Below are 12,519 nucleotides of genomic sequence, written 5' to 3'. Positions count from 1 at the left end.
TGAAAATAAATTATATAATTTTTAAATTCATTTTTATTTAAAAAATATAATGGCAGTGAGAAAATGGGTCTGACTCCCTCACAACTCAGGTAGAGATGGCTGAAAGCCCACGGACATTACATTGAACAGGAAAGCGGCGGGACCACAGCTGAACTGCAGGGACTCATGAATCCCCAGTTGCCTCCAGGTTTTGACACAGTCAGTCATTCTCCTTCTTGCAAGGTGACAAGTGCATCTTCCCAGGGCCGTGACCCAGCCCATTACAGAAAAAAACACCCACTGTGCTATTAGAAGTAGCAAGACTCATACTAGAGGCATTCAGACAACACGGTCTGAAACAATGGAACTAAAAAGACATCAAGAAGCTCACAAGTTTCCTGAGTATTTTACTTTTATTGGGACGAGTTTTTCTTTTTAGACAAGGATCAGCTGAACTTCAACAGATCATACCAAATCATCACAACTTCACTGTACCTTATTTTTAGTTGCTCAGAGAAGCAGGACTGATTTCCTACAGTGCATTACCAATTGTAAATTGATGACTAGGAACCATCTGTCATACATTCTTTTACCACTAGTAAATCACAACAGGAAATATTTGCATTAAACAAGAAAGAACACAGATTGGATCAGTAGATAGAATGAAAAGGTTTATTCCTTCAGCCAGCTCACAGTAGGAAGGATAATGACTGAATCTTCTCAGTTCAGAAAAGCTCCAGCCACAAAGTGAAAAGTTTTTTATACTTTTGTCATTCTACTGGCATCGCAACCTACAGCTGAAGCAAGCTACAGCCAAGGCACTAACAGAACTATGCACAAACCTGCATTTCTACACTACCACCAGGAACCACTCAACAACCCAACCAACAAAAACCTACACGCTGCCTCCAATCGCATCTATTTTCATCAACCACTTAACCAGCCAAACTACCCGCAAAACCCTTGACTGCCGCATATCAGTATACACAATGCCTCAACCTCGTCACACACAATCAAGACAAACCCGAGACCGAACATACGGTGCAACTTGAAGCGTGGGGCTGCTTGCTCCTTATGGGTGTCTGAAAGTGTAGAGATACACATAGTCTCCGTCTGTACTTGTCTAAGTATACATTAAAAATTACCCTCCCTCCCTCCTGCCCACCCCAACCCTCCCTTTTTATTCCTGAGTTTCTTTTCCTGCTTCTGTTCATTCTTCTCCAGCTGCCCTTCAGGCACCTGCAATAGTACCCAAAACAGAAGTGAAGTTGACTGGCAATGAAATGCACACCCCCCTAAAAATATAGAATAATGTAGTTCATAACGACTATTGCACTCTCAAGCTTGTTATCCTTTAAAAAATGACGGAGATCTGACATATGTCTGGTTTCCTAAATGAGGAGTACCCCCCCAGCAACCACCCATGTATGACAACAGGAGGACCTAAGACACGAACCCTGTGTATAAGGAGGTCCCAGTGCTCCACACCTTCCATGACTCGTTAATCACAAGGTCAACAACTTGGGGATGCTACTTACAGAGAGGACAGACATTGTGTCCAAACTCCTTTACCTTCCATTAGAGTGGGCTAATGTGGGTCTCTTCCCTCCTTTGTGGCTAACTCTGGCTTGTCTGTCATTTCCCTGCTTCTCCTTCTGGGGGCTTAAAAGACACAGACAGACATTGGATTTAAGTCAGCACATCAGAGGATGAGACTACAGACCCCAGCTTCTCTCCTCCTCTTACCTGTAAATGAACCTGCTGCCACTCCATCCTCTGTCCATGGGAAGAGCAGGTTTGGCCTCTGACATCCAGCCAGAAGCAGAGTGTGATGGGCCAGGACTCTGGACAGAACTGCTAGGGTGGCACCATGAACAGTGACCACAAGTACCAGCAACCCTGCTTACAAGGTGGTCCTCCCACCACACAGCTGGCTGCTGGAGCATGAAGCCCAGAGACAACCTGCAAAGCCCTGAATGCCAGCTGACAGGTGCCTCAGACGGTCTCAGTCAGGACTCAAAGCTGCTCCATGTCCAGGGACACAAGGGCCATGACTTCAGCCTCCTGTCATGGAAGCGACAGAGCCCAAAGGACTAAACAAGGCCTTCTGTCCCCAGTTTAGAAGGGGTGGGGGTGCAGCCCTGTTTACAGGGTGCCACAGGAGGCCATCTCAAAACTGCCAGGAGCACCAGAACAGAGGAGCAGAGACCTGGACCTGAGTTACAGGACGGTCACTAAGCCTTGGGGTCCCAACACACACAGTATCCTCCAGAAGCCTGTAACCTTCCCTGTACTCCGTGGCTATTATCTCTGGCCAACCTCACCAAGTGAAACAAGACCCGACCCAGAGAATCAAGCAGACATGGAACCTGCTTACAGGCTGCAGGCCAGGGCAGGAGTGCAGAAGAAGCGGCTGGCCAACTGCCCGGGCACTCACTGCCAGGAGGGCAGTAGCCCTTCACATGAGCTACAAAGTAGCCAAAACAACACGCTAGCCAACCAAAAAGAGGGGCATAAAATCAGACCCCTGACATACAGGGAGATCATGTGTCCACACATATTAAGGCGGGGCGGGGGGGGCAATGGTCTGCAAGGCCAGAAGGCATGGAAAGCTATTATGTTGCTTTACCATCTAGGTGAGGAGGTGGGAGGGGAAGGCTATGAGGACGCATCTGGGATCTGGGAGCTCAGGTGGTGTTTTCGTCGATCCTCCCAGTCTCGGGCTATGGGCTGAGGAGGGAGAGGAGGATCCACGCGGTGAACCAAAGACTGCAGCGCTGGTGTTATCAGGAAGGCTTTGGCTTCCATGACCACAGCGCACTCTTTGGAGAGAAAGGCAGCGAGCTGCTGGGAAGAGATGGCATCCACCTCTCTCCCCTGGGGACGAGGCTCTTCTCAGCCAGGCTGACTGACCTGCTCCACCGGGCTTTAAACTAAGGCCGCTGGGGGATGGGGGGACTACTGCCCCTGCTGGCCCGCTGAACGGCCCTTGCAAAGCCAGCGGACCAAGGCACTTAAAGGGGCACTTAAGGGAGCCCACCCCGCCCCAGCCCTGGCACAATCTGTGGGCAAGGCAAGAGCCCCCAAGGGCACACTTGCCTGCCTGTACACTAAAGCCAGGAGCCTGGGCAACAAGCAGAACGAGCTCGTCCTCCTGCTCAGTGCAAAGAAATATGATGTCATTGGGATAACGGAGACCTGGTGGGACTCCACCCATGACTGGACCACGGGTATAGAGGGCTATACCCTGTACAGGAGGGATCGTGTTGACAAAAGGGGCGGGGGTGTAGCTCTCTATGTGAAGGAAAGCTACATGTCCCTGCAAGCTGATGTTGGCGACCGGCATGGACAGCTAGAGACCCTCTGGGTAAAAATTTGTGGGGAATTCGGCACAGGAGACACAACGGTGGGAGTCTACTACAGACCTCCCACTCAAAGTCCCAAGCTTGACCAGGAGTTCACCCAGGAACTGACTGAGGCCGCTTGCTCCAGGACCTTGGTTGTCATGGGTGACTTCAATTACCCGGACATCTCGTGGGAAGATCACTCAGCTAAATCTGACCGGGCACAAAGCTTTCTCTTGTGCGTGGATGACCTCTACCTGACTCAAGAAGTCTATGGGCCAACGAGAGGCAAAGCGCTGCTTGACCTGGTACTGGCTACGGGGGACGACCTAATCAGCGACCTAGTGATTGATGGGAAGTTGGGTGACAGCGACCACGAGCTGATCACCTTCACCATCCGCCGTAAAGCTGGCAAGTCAGTCAGCAACACAGAAGTCCTTGACTTCAGAAAAGCCGACTTTGACAAGCTCAAGAGGCTAGTCAGTCAGGCCCTCAGGGACCATGACCCCAGGGAGTTGGGAGTTCAAGAAGAGTGGTTGCTTCTCAAGGAAGCGATCCTCAGTGCATAAGCTAAATCTATTCCAACACGGAGGAAAGGCAGCAAGAAGGCACAGCAGCCCCCCTGGCTCTCCAGAGACCTAGCGGACCTACTGTGGCTAAAAAGGAAAGCCTACAAAGGATGAAGGACGGGATTCACCTCCAAGGAGGATTACTCCATGCTGCTCCAGTCCTGCAGGGAGCAAACCAGGAAAGCCAAGGCTGCAACTGAACTCCAACTAGCGTCAGGCATCAAGGACAACAAAAAGTCCTTTTTCAGATATGTGGGGAGTCGGAGGAAAAGCAAGGGCAATGTTGGACCCCTGCTAAACCAGATGGGGCAACTGACAACTGACGCCCAGGAAAAAGCCAACCTATTAAATAGGTACTTTGCGTCAGTCTTTCATCAATCCCATGGGACGCCCATGCCTGCTATGGGACAGGGAGATCCGGGTGATGGGGATCCCCTACCCTCCATAAATGCTGACCTCATGAAGGAACACCTTGAGAAGCTGGATACCTTCAAGTCAGCTGGCCCTGACAACCTGCACCCCAGGGTACTCAAGGAGCTGGCGAGCGTCATAGCCCAGCCCCTGGCATGGATCTTTGAAAACTCCTGGCGCTCTGGTGTAGTACCCGAAGACTGGAAGAAGGCCAATGTGGTGCCGATCTTCAAGAAAGGGAGGAGAGTGGATCTGGCTAACTACAGGCCCATTAGCCTGGCTTCTATCCTGGGGAAGATCTTAGAAAAGTTTATTAAGGAGGCCATCCTTGATGGACTGGCCCAGGCTAACATTCTAAGGGACAGCCAGCATGGGTTTGTTGCGGGTAGGTCTTGTTTGACCAATCTCATTTCCTTCTATGACCAGGTGACCTATCACCTGGACAGGGGAGAAGAGATTGATGTCATATATCTTGACTTCAAAAAAGCTTTTGATCTGGTATCCCATGATCACCTCTTGGCCAAACTGGCCGGTTGTGGCTTTGGCTCCACCATGATCCGCTGGCTGGGAAATTGGCTCCGTGGTCAGACCCAGAGGGTTGTGATTGATGGCAGTCACTCATCGTGGTGCCCTGTGACCAGTGGGGTCCCTCAAGGCTCTGTCCTGGGACCCATACTGTTCAACATCTTCATTAATGATGTGGACATTGGAGTCAGGAGTGGACTGGCCAAGTTCGCTGATGACACCAAACTTTGGGGCAAAGCATCCACGCCAGAAGATAGGCGGGTGATCCAGGCTGACCTGGACAAGCTCAGCAAATGGGCAGACGAGAACCTGATGGTGTTTAACACCGAAAAATGCAAGGTTCTCCACCTTGGGAGGAAAAACCTGCAGCACCCTTATAGGCTCGGCAGTGCTACGTTGGATTGCACTACAGAAGAAAGAGACTTGGGGGTCATCATTGACCACAAGATGAACATGAGCCTGCAATGCGATGCTGCGGCTAGTAAAGCGACCAAAATGCTGGCGTGCATCCATAGATGCTTTTCAAGCAAATCCCAGGACGTCATTCCCCCCTTGTACTCGGCCTTGGTGAGGCCACAGCTGGAGTACTGCGTCCAGTTTTGGGCTCCACAATTCAAAAAGGATGTGGAGAAGCTTGAGAGAGTCCAGAGGAGAGCCACGCGCATGATCAAAGGTCAGGAAAACAGATCTTACGATGACAGGCTGAGCGCCATGGGACTCTTTAGCCTGGAAAAGCGCAGGCTCAGGGGTGATCTGATGGCCACCTACAAGTTTATCAGTGGTGACCACCAGGATCTGGGGGAACGTTTGTTCACCAGAGCACCCCAAGGGATGACGAGGTCGAACGGTCACAAACTCCTGCAAGACCGTTTCAGGCTGGACATAAGGAAGAATTTCTTTACTGTCCGAGCCCCCAAGGTCTGGAACAGTCTGCCAGCGGAGGTGGTTCAAGCACCTACATTGAACACCTTCAAGAGTAAATTGGATGCTTATCTTGCTGGGATCCTATGACCCCAGCTGACTTCCTGCCCTTTGGGCAGGGGGCTGGACTCGATGATCTCCCGAGGTCCCTTCCAGCCCTAATGTCTATGAAATCTATGAAATCTCACCCTTTCCTGCACTGGGAAGAAAATAAAGATTACTGCACCGATTTTAAGAACAAAAAGAAAATAACAAACACTTTCACTCCCAGGCACTCTTCTCTTTCACCATCCACACTCTGACAAGGGAAAAAAGTCTGTTCCTACAGTGGGAAGGAGCTCCAAGGCCAGAGACCCACTTCCAGGTTATGGGGAACTTGCTGAAAGGCTCTTGTAGCCAAAACGTGGCCAATACATGATCGAGCCCTCAAGACTCTGTCCAGAGTCCCTTTCCTTCGCATCAAGTTTTTCTGTTTGGCTTTCCTCCTTCTTTGTCTCTTTCCCACTGCTCCCCAATCTGATCCTCCTTCCGGAAACCTGCAGCCTTCCCCATAACCCATGGGCAATACCTCTGGTCAACTTCACAAAGGCACCTGAGATGAGAAGATTTAAGGCAGGGGCAGGCAAGATGCAGCCCACGAGACCATTGTATCCAGCCCACGGGCCCCCTAAAAAATATAGAAAACATTAACCTGCCCCCAGCAGCCTGTCATGAGGCCCTCGGTGGCTTGCCACAACTCAGCAAGTGGCCCTCTGCCCAAAATAACTGCCCACGCTGATATAAGGGCAGGAGACCTGGACCTCATTTGCAGGCCAGGAGGCACAGGAGGTCATCTGGGCCAATGCAGGCTGATCCCGAAAAGGATCCACTTCAGGCTGTTTGGGGCTGCAGCCTCACACAGCTGGTTCAATCTCCAACACCTGCCTCCAAGAAAGCCAAGTGGAGCGACATCTGCCACTAGCCATTCTTCAGCAATGGAGTCAGCATCTTGGGTAATTGGGGCATGGGCGCTAGGCACGCAGCAGTTATGAGAGCCACCACAGACACGGAGACGGGCAGCTGGAGGAGGAGTGGGGGCTTGGGCAGGAAATGACACCCCCTTTTTTCCTCAGCCTCGGCTCAGCCCCGCCCCCTTCCCCTCAGGCCCACCCTGCCTGTGGTCACCCTCTTGCTGCTGCCCCAGGCCCCACTTCAGCGTCTCAACATGAACCTGCCCTTTTCGCCCAGGCCCCTTCTCCTCAGGCCCACCTTGATCCCAGCCCCTTCTCCTCCGCCTCGGCTAGTCCCCGCACCCTTCTTTTCAGCCTCCACTGGGCCCCGCCCCCTTCTTCTCAGGCTCCCGGTGGCCTCGCTCCCTTCTCTTCAGCTGCCCCTTCTCCCCAGGCTCCACTTGGCCCCACCCCCTTCCACCCTTCGCTTGGCCCCGCCCCTTCTCAGGCTCTGCTTGGCCCCGCACCCTTCTCCGCAGGCTCCGCTTGGCCCTGCCGCCTTGTTGTCAGGCCCAGCACTGCCTTTCCTGCCAGGCCCCGCCCCACCTGCCGTCACCCCTTGCTGCTTCCCCATACCCCGCCCCCTTGGCGTCAGCTTCAGCTTGGCTCCACCCTCTTTGCCAAGGCCCCGCCCCCACATTTGATGCTAGGAGACCATGGCCAGGTGATTGCTAAGCGCAAGGTGATTGTGATTCAATGGGCTGGCCACCTCTCTGGCCACTGGTTTAGAGTGAGGTGGGGGTAGGGGAGCAGGACACACTTTACGAGTATGGCTCGCAGAAATTTGCTGGGAGTACAAGAATGGGGAGACTCACGGATGTTCAGGCATCTGAAGAGGGGTTCACCCGAGTGAACCCAGGGCCCTGGGCATACTCTCTGCCCCCAACAAGCCTGACCTCTGCTTTTGGGTCCCTTCCAACTTGACCCCGCTGCAGTGACATTTTTCCTTATTCTTGGCTCCATGCCAAGCATCCAAGCATTCAATTGGATAGCTCAGATCCCACTGCAAGGCCTTACTCTAAAATGCATTGAGGAGGTGACTTAGAACATCTCCTAAAAAAGAGAAACATGGAGCATGCTCCCCGTTCTGGCTCCTAAGAGAAAGATGCATCCTTCCACTCTCATTGTGCTGATGAAAAGGCAGGACATGGCCTGTGTAAATTCATCAACAATACACTCCACTGAAACAGTTTGCCAACCTCCAAGCTCTAGTTCACAAATGGTATTAGTAACTTCTTGGATCTGTTCAAAAAAGCCACAATCGCTTTAGCAAAAAGAAACCCAGGTAAAGGAGGGAGTGGAGCAGCCACTGACTGCAGCAGAAGTGATAGTAACCAACAGTTTATGTTTTTCTCAGCAGATTCAGCCAAGGTTTCAACAGTGTACAAAAAACTCAAAAGCTTCTCAGAAAAAAATTCAGTTGGATGTACTTAAAAAATAACAAAGCAAAAAGAAACACCGCATGCTTCATAAAGCAATGAAGGTTAGAAACAAAGCCACAGTACAATTTACATATATATGTATATTTATCATATATACCTTAACAAGGCAGTCGGTAAATGGCTAGAGTCAATAGTGGCCTATGGATCTGCTGGCAATTCTTTTTAGGCTTTCACAAAGAAGTTGATGACTACAGCCCTAATCTAACAAGATGCACATGCCTTATTCCAAGTATGTCTGTGATCACAGGGAGGTCAACATGACTGCTCCCGTGCTTGTTTCTTAGCACGTTGCATCAATGTTTGCAGGATCAGGGTACAACACAGAACCAGCTGGGCGTGGTGGTTTCTAAGTTTGATGAGCAAAGTGCTATAATGCTCAAAAGTCCTGATCTCCTGGTATTGTCTCGACTGTTGTATCGGTCTTTTCACTGTCTTTCCATTAAAACGGTTATGTCCCTCAGGCAAAACTCTGGCTACACCAAAGTCAATGTCCAAACTCCCATTTAATTCAGTAGGGCCAAGCTTTTACCTTTTCTCACCCCCAGAGTTGGGCTTTTATAGCACAGCTTGCGATACAAATTCTTAGACCTGCAAGCAGTTTACACTCAACATTTAGGGCTATCCTAGCATTTATTGCTTTTCATGTCAGGTAACTAGCAGCCTAGATTTGTGTCAATTGCTAATAAAGGCACAAACAAGAAACGATCATCCTTTCAAGTAAGAAGTCAGGGCATGGGGAGATGTCAAAACTGGAAGATAAAGTGCACCGGCCATGACATGTATTGTTGTATGGGACTAGCCCTCCCAAGTGGCATTGTTTTGCACAATCGTCCACATTCTTTTCAGAAACAAGTGAGCAGGATATAATGCTAGATGTGCTGTGTTGGGATGGGTTGTGTGACAGACACTCTTTTCTTAACACCAAGGGAAACAACAGTGTGACCAAACTACAGAAGGCACTAGAGCCTGGTGGCCACAGATTAGTTCTGCAAAGTGCAAAATGGGGACAAAACTATTTTCTTCCTGCACTACGGGTGAGGGTGCTCATTAGCAAACGTCTGTGCCATCCTTGAAAAACAAAAGCTGCACAGCAGACAAAGTGTTTAGATGCCTCATCATGAGAAAGAGCAGGGGGCAGCACTGCCCAGGGAGAGCACAGCCTTTGCGTTTTGGTAGGAGATGGATTAAATGCCTGCCAATTAATTGATTCTTTTTCCGCATAGAGAAGCAAGCTAGTTGTTACGTGTTTTTTTGCAGGGGGGCAGGGTGTGACAGATAGTCCCAATGTCAGGCCTAAGCACATGTTCAAATACGGGATGTGAGATTTGCTTTCGTTTCCCACTCAGCCCGTGGCAGAGTCTCTGGACACAGGGTCTATTGCACAGAGGGTGTCCAGAGGTGTATCCAACTCCTCGCTCCCCTGACACTTGTAGTAGGGTCAATTGGCAAAATTAGGTCATCTCTTTGCTCATGTGGGGGAACCCTGGCCCCGCTGGAATCAGTGACAAACCTCCCCTGGCCTTCAAGATGGTCAGCATTTTCTTCCATGGTCTTCACGTTGGTCCTTCAGGCTGTAGGGCCAAAGTGCAAAATGGGGGCAACACATTTGGTTCTTCAGGAACAAACTTGGGGAGAAGCAATGCTGATCCTAGTTTGCCCTTCACTGACCTTTCCTGAACCAGCTGTTTCTTTATTTACTATATTTATTCTATTAGATTTATATCTCACCCCAACTCCAGCCCTCCTTCCTGCCCAGGCAGGGGGGCGGACGCAGTGATCTGTTGTGGTCCCTTCTGACCTAAGCTTCTATGAACTGATATCACGTTTCATGGGGGGCTATTATTATTTATCCTAAAAGTTTGAATCGCACCCAGTAGACCTCTGTTGTCCTGTGCAGAAGGGAGAATGAAGGAATTAAGTAACATCTTTACTGTCCTTTCTCAATTGTTCCTGCTACAGAAGAACAAGACCAAGGAGATGACTCATGCAGTTATGAATATAATGGTGTGGTGTGTACATGAGGTAACAGATATCATCTATCCCGCAACAATAGAATATGAAGAGAGAAAAGTAACTTAGAGAGATACGAGTGACAACAAGGCCAATGCCAAAAAGTGTGTCTGCACAGGTAGAAAGATAACACCCAGCAGCTCACCAGGATGTGGGAAGAAAGGGAGTAGAGGAAAACTAACCTCACATTTTTCTCAACACTCACCTGACCTGTCTCCATGTCTTGCCACAGTTTTGGGAAGACAATCCTCCTGAGACTGAACCGGCAGCAGTACCTCCTCATCTGGCTAATAATTTCTCTCATTTGTGGAGGAAGAGTATGTGCATGGGAGCTCTTCTTGAGCATCCTGGGCAGAATTTCCAAGCTGAGCAATTTCCCCATGGCCAAAGTTACTTTCAATACAAATCCACACAAAAAGATGGCCAATTAGAAACCCATCTCACTGGGGAAGATATTTCTTCTGATGTCACAAAAGAGTGCCCTAAAACAGGGAAGCTTAGAAAATTATTTTCACTGATCAATGCCCAGGAAAGAGAACTCTGTTCTAGGGAACAAGTCCAAAGGGAAGAGCAAATGCCACGACAGCTTCAGGTCCCCAAGCTTGCATAACCTACCACAGGAGGCATCAGAAAGCTGTATTACTGCACAGGAGCTCTGGGGCTCAAACCTTCTGCATCCCCCCAGGACATATTTACCAAGCCAAGGGCAGTTCGGTCAAGTATAACTCTACCCCAGATTGGCAAACAGCTTGCGAGAAAGCCCTTTTTGTCATCACACAGAAAAATATTCCCTGAAGAGGAACCACCACTGCCAAGATACACCATTGAGCCTCAGCCCTTGCAGTCTCTTGCCGGTATTTATGCTGATGCCTTTTTGAAAAACACATGTGATGACCTAAGGAACAAATATGTCCCTTCCCAAAACTTACTTGCTTAGGACAGCGTGATCTGTGGAAGTGATCCTTCACATTTCAGTACAGAGATGGTTGATTCGGTGTTAAGTAAGCTTTCTGGATGCCAGGCCAAAGCCTGGAAGGTTTCTGAAGATCAGGGTCTCTTCCCTGACATAGATACCTTGACAGCCCAAATTATTCACTCTAGTTTATCTGACCTTCTGCACAAAAGTGCTTCTAAAGTTACAGTTTATAAAAACATGAAAAGCAACAAGAGTGTGTCAGCAGAGGGGTTAAGTGTTTTGAGAAGGAGAGAAGTTACTGATCACTAACCCTTAGCAAAAGCACCCCCTTCAGCTCTGTATAAACCTCTAGAGCCTGGCAAAACTGATAAGAAGCTTTTAGGGGATGCTACCACAAGCACCTCCCAGTGCCAAAGTCCCACACCATCAACTCCAGAGGTCTGCCTCAGATATTCGGAAGATATAATCAGCAGGCTTTTATCTGATATTTTCCCTGCTGCCACCAGCACATCTTCCTCTAAAGAAAAGAAAATGGAGCTTGCAAAATTTGACTTGCTTCACCTGAAGGTAATCAGACAAGTGATGGCAAAAATCTCTAAAGATGATGACAATTGTAGCCAGCATACTGAACATCCACATTCCAGAGAGGATGCTGTGATTCAAACCATTGCTGATTTAGTTTATGACAAGCTTTTGGCACAGTTTCAGTCTCAATTCAACATGCAGAACTGTTTAAGAAATGTGTGCCTGGTTATTTCTGAAGCTCTTTGTGACTTGGTCTTCCAAGAGATTTCTGGAAGTCCATTGCAGAGCATTCTTTCTGAAGAATCACCACTTCACCACCGTGCCGAAGCTGACAATATTGTTGGAGATACACTAAGAGATGTTACCGAGCCTCTGGAGAACCCAAACAGCTCACCATCAGTCCTTAGTAAAATAGTTCATCTTATCATCAAAAAACTAGCTGCAAATCTTCTGACCACGTTTCCTTCCCTCTTTCCCATTGTGGACTTGGATGCTGAAAAGACTTTGTTACTGAAGGATGCAGCTAGAAAAATACTACAAAAAGAATTTACAAGTAGTCCTCTTAAAAGAACAGATGAACATGAATGAACACATCAGTGAATAAGATCTTTTACCTACTGAAGATAGCCAGGTGATGAGAGACCCATCCAAGTCAGCTTGCACAAGCAGTGCAGAACCTGCTGATTTTGGCATTTTTGTTGGCAAGACAAGGAGTTCTGAGGAGGCAATCCCACGTACAAGTGCAAACAAGACCCCAGCAGGGACAGAGGAGTTGCTTCCGCAAAGAATCCATTGTGTTAGCATCAAATGTGTGCCCATTGCTCCAGGCTTGGGATCTGATCATTTACAAGTCATTGGCATAAAACCAGAACCTCTTGAGGAACCCCA

At 49.1% G+C, this 12,519-nt stretch overlaps 1 pseudogene; it reads left to right on the top strand.

Annotated features, from left to right (window-relative positions):
• The window catches only part of LOC149868611 (fibrous sheath-interacting protein 2-like), a 58,840-nt pseudogene that overhangs the window by 45,753 nt on the left and 568 nt on the right, over positions 1-12,519 (top strand).

The sequence above is a fragment of the Crocodylus siamensis genome, chromosome 3 (assembly GCF_052110815.1).
Source record: "Crocodylus siamensis isolate JL-2025a chromosome 3, ASM5211081v1, whole genome shotgun sequence".
Taxonomy (NCBI): domain Eukaryota; kingdom Metazoa; phylum Chordata; order Crocodylia; family Crocodylidae; genus Crocodylus; species Crocodylus siamensis.
Note: the sequence above shows the minus strand (reverse complement) of the source record. Positions and strands in the feature narration are given on the sequence as shown.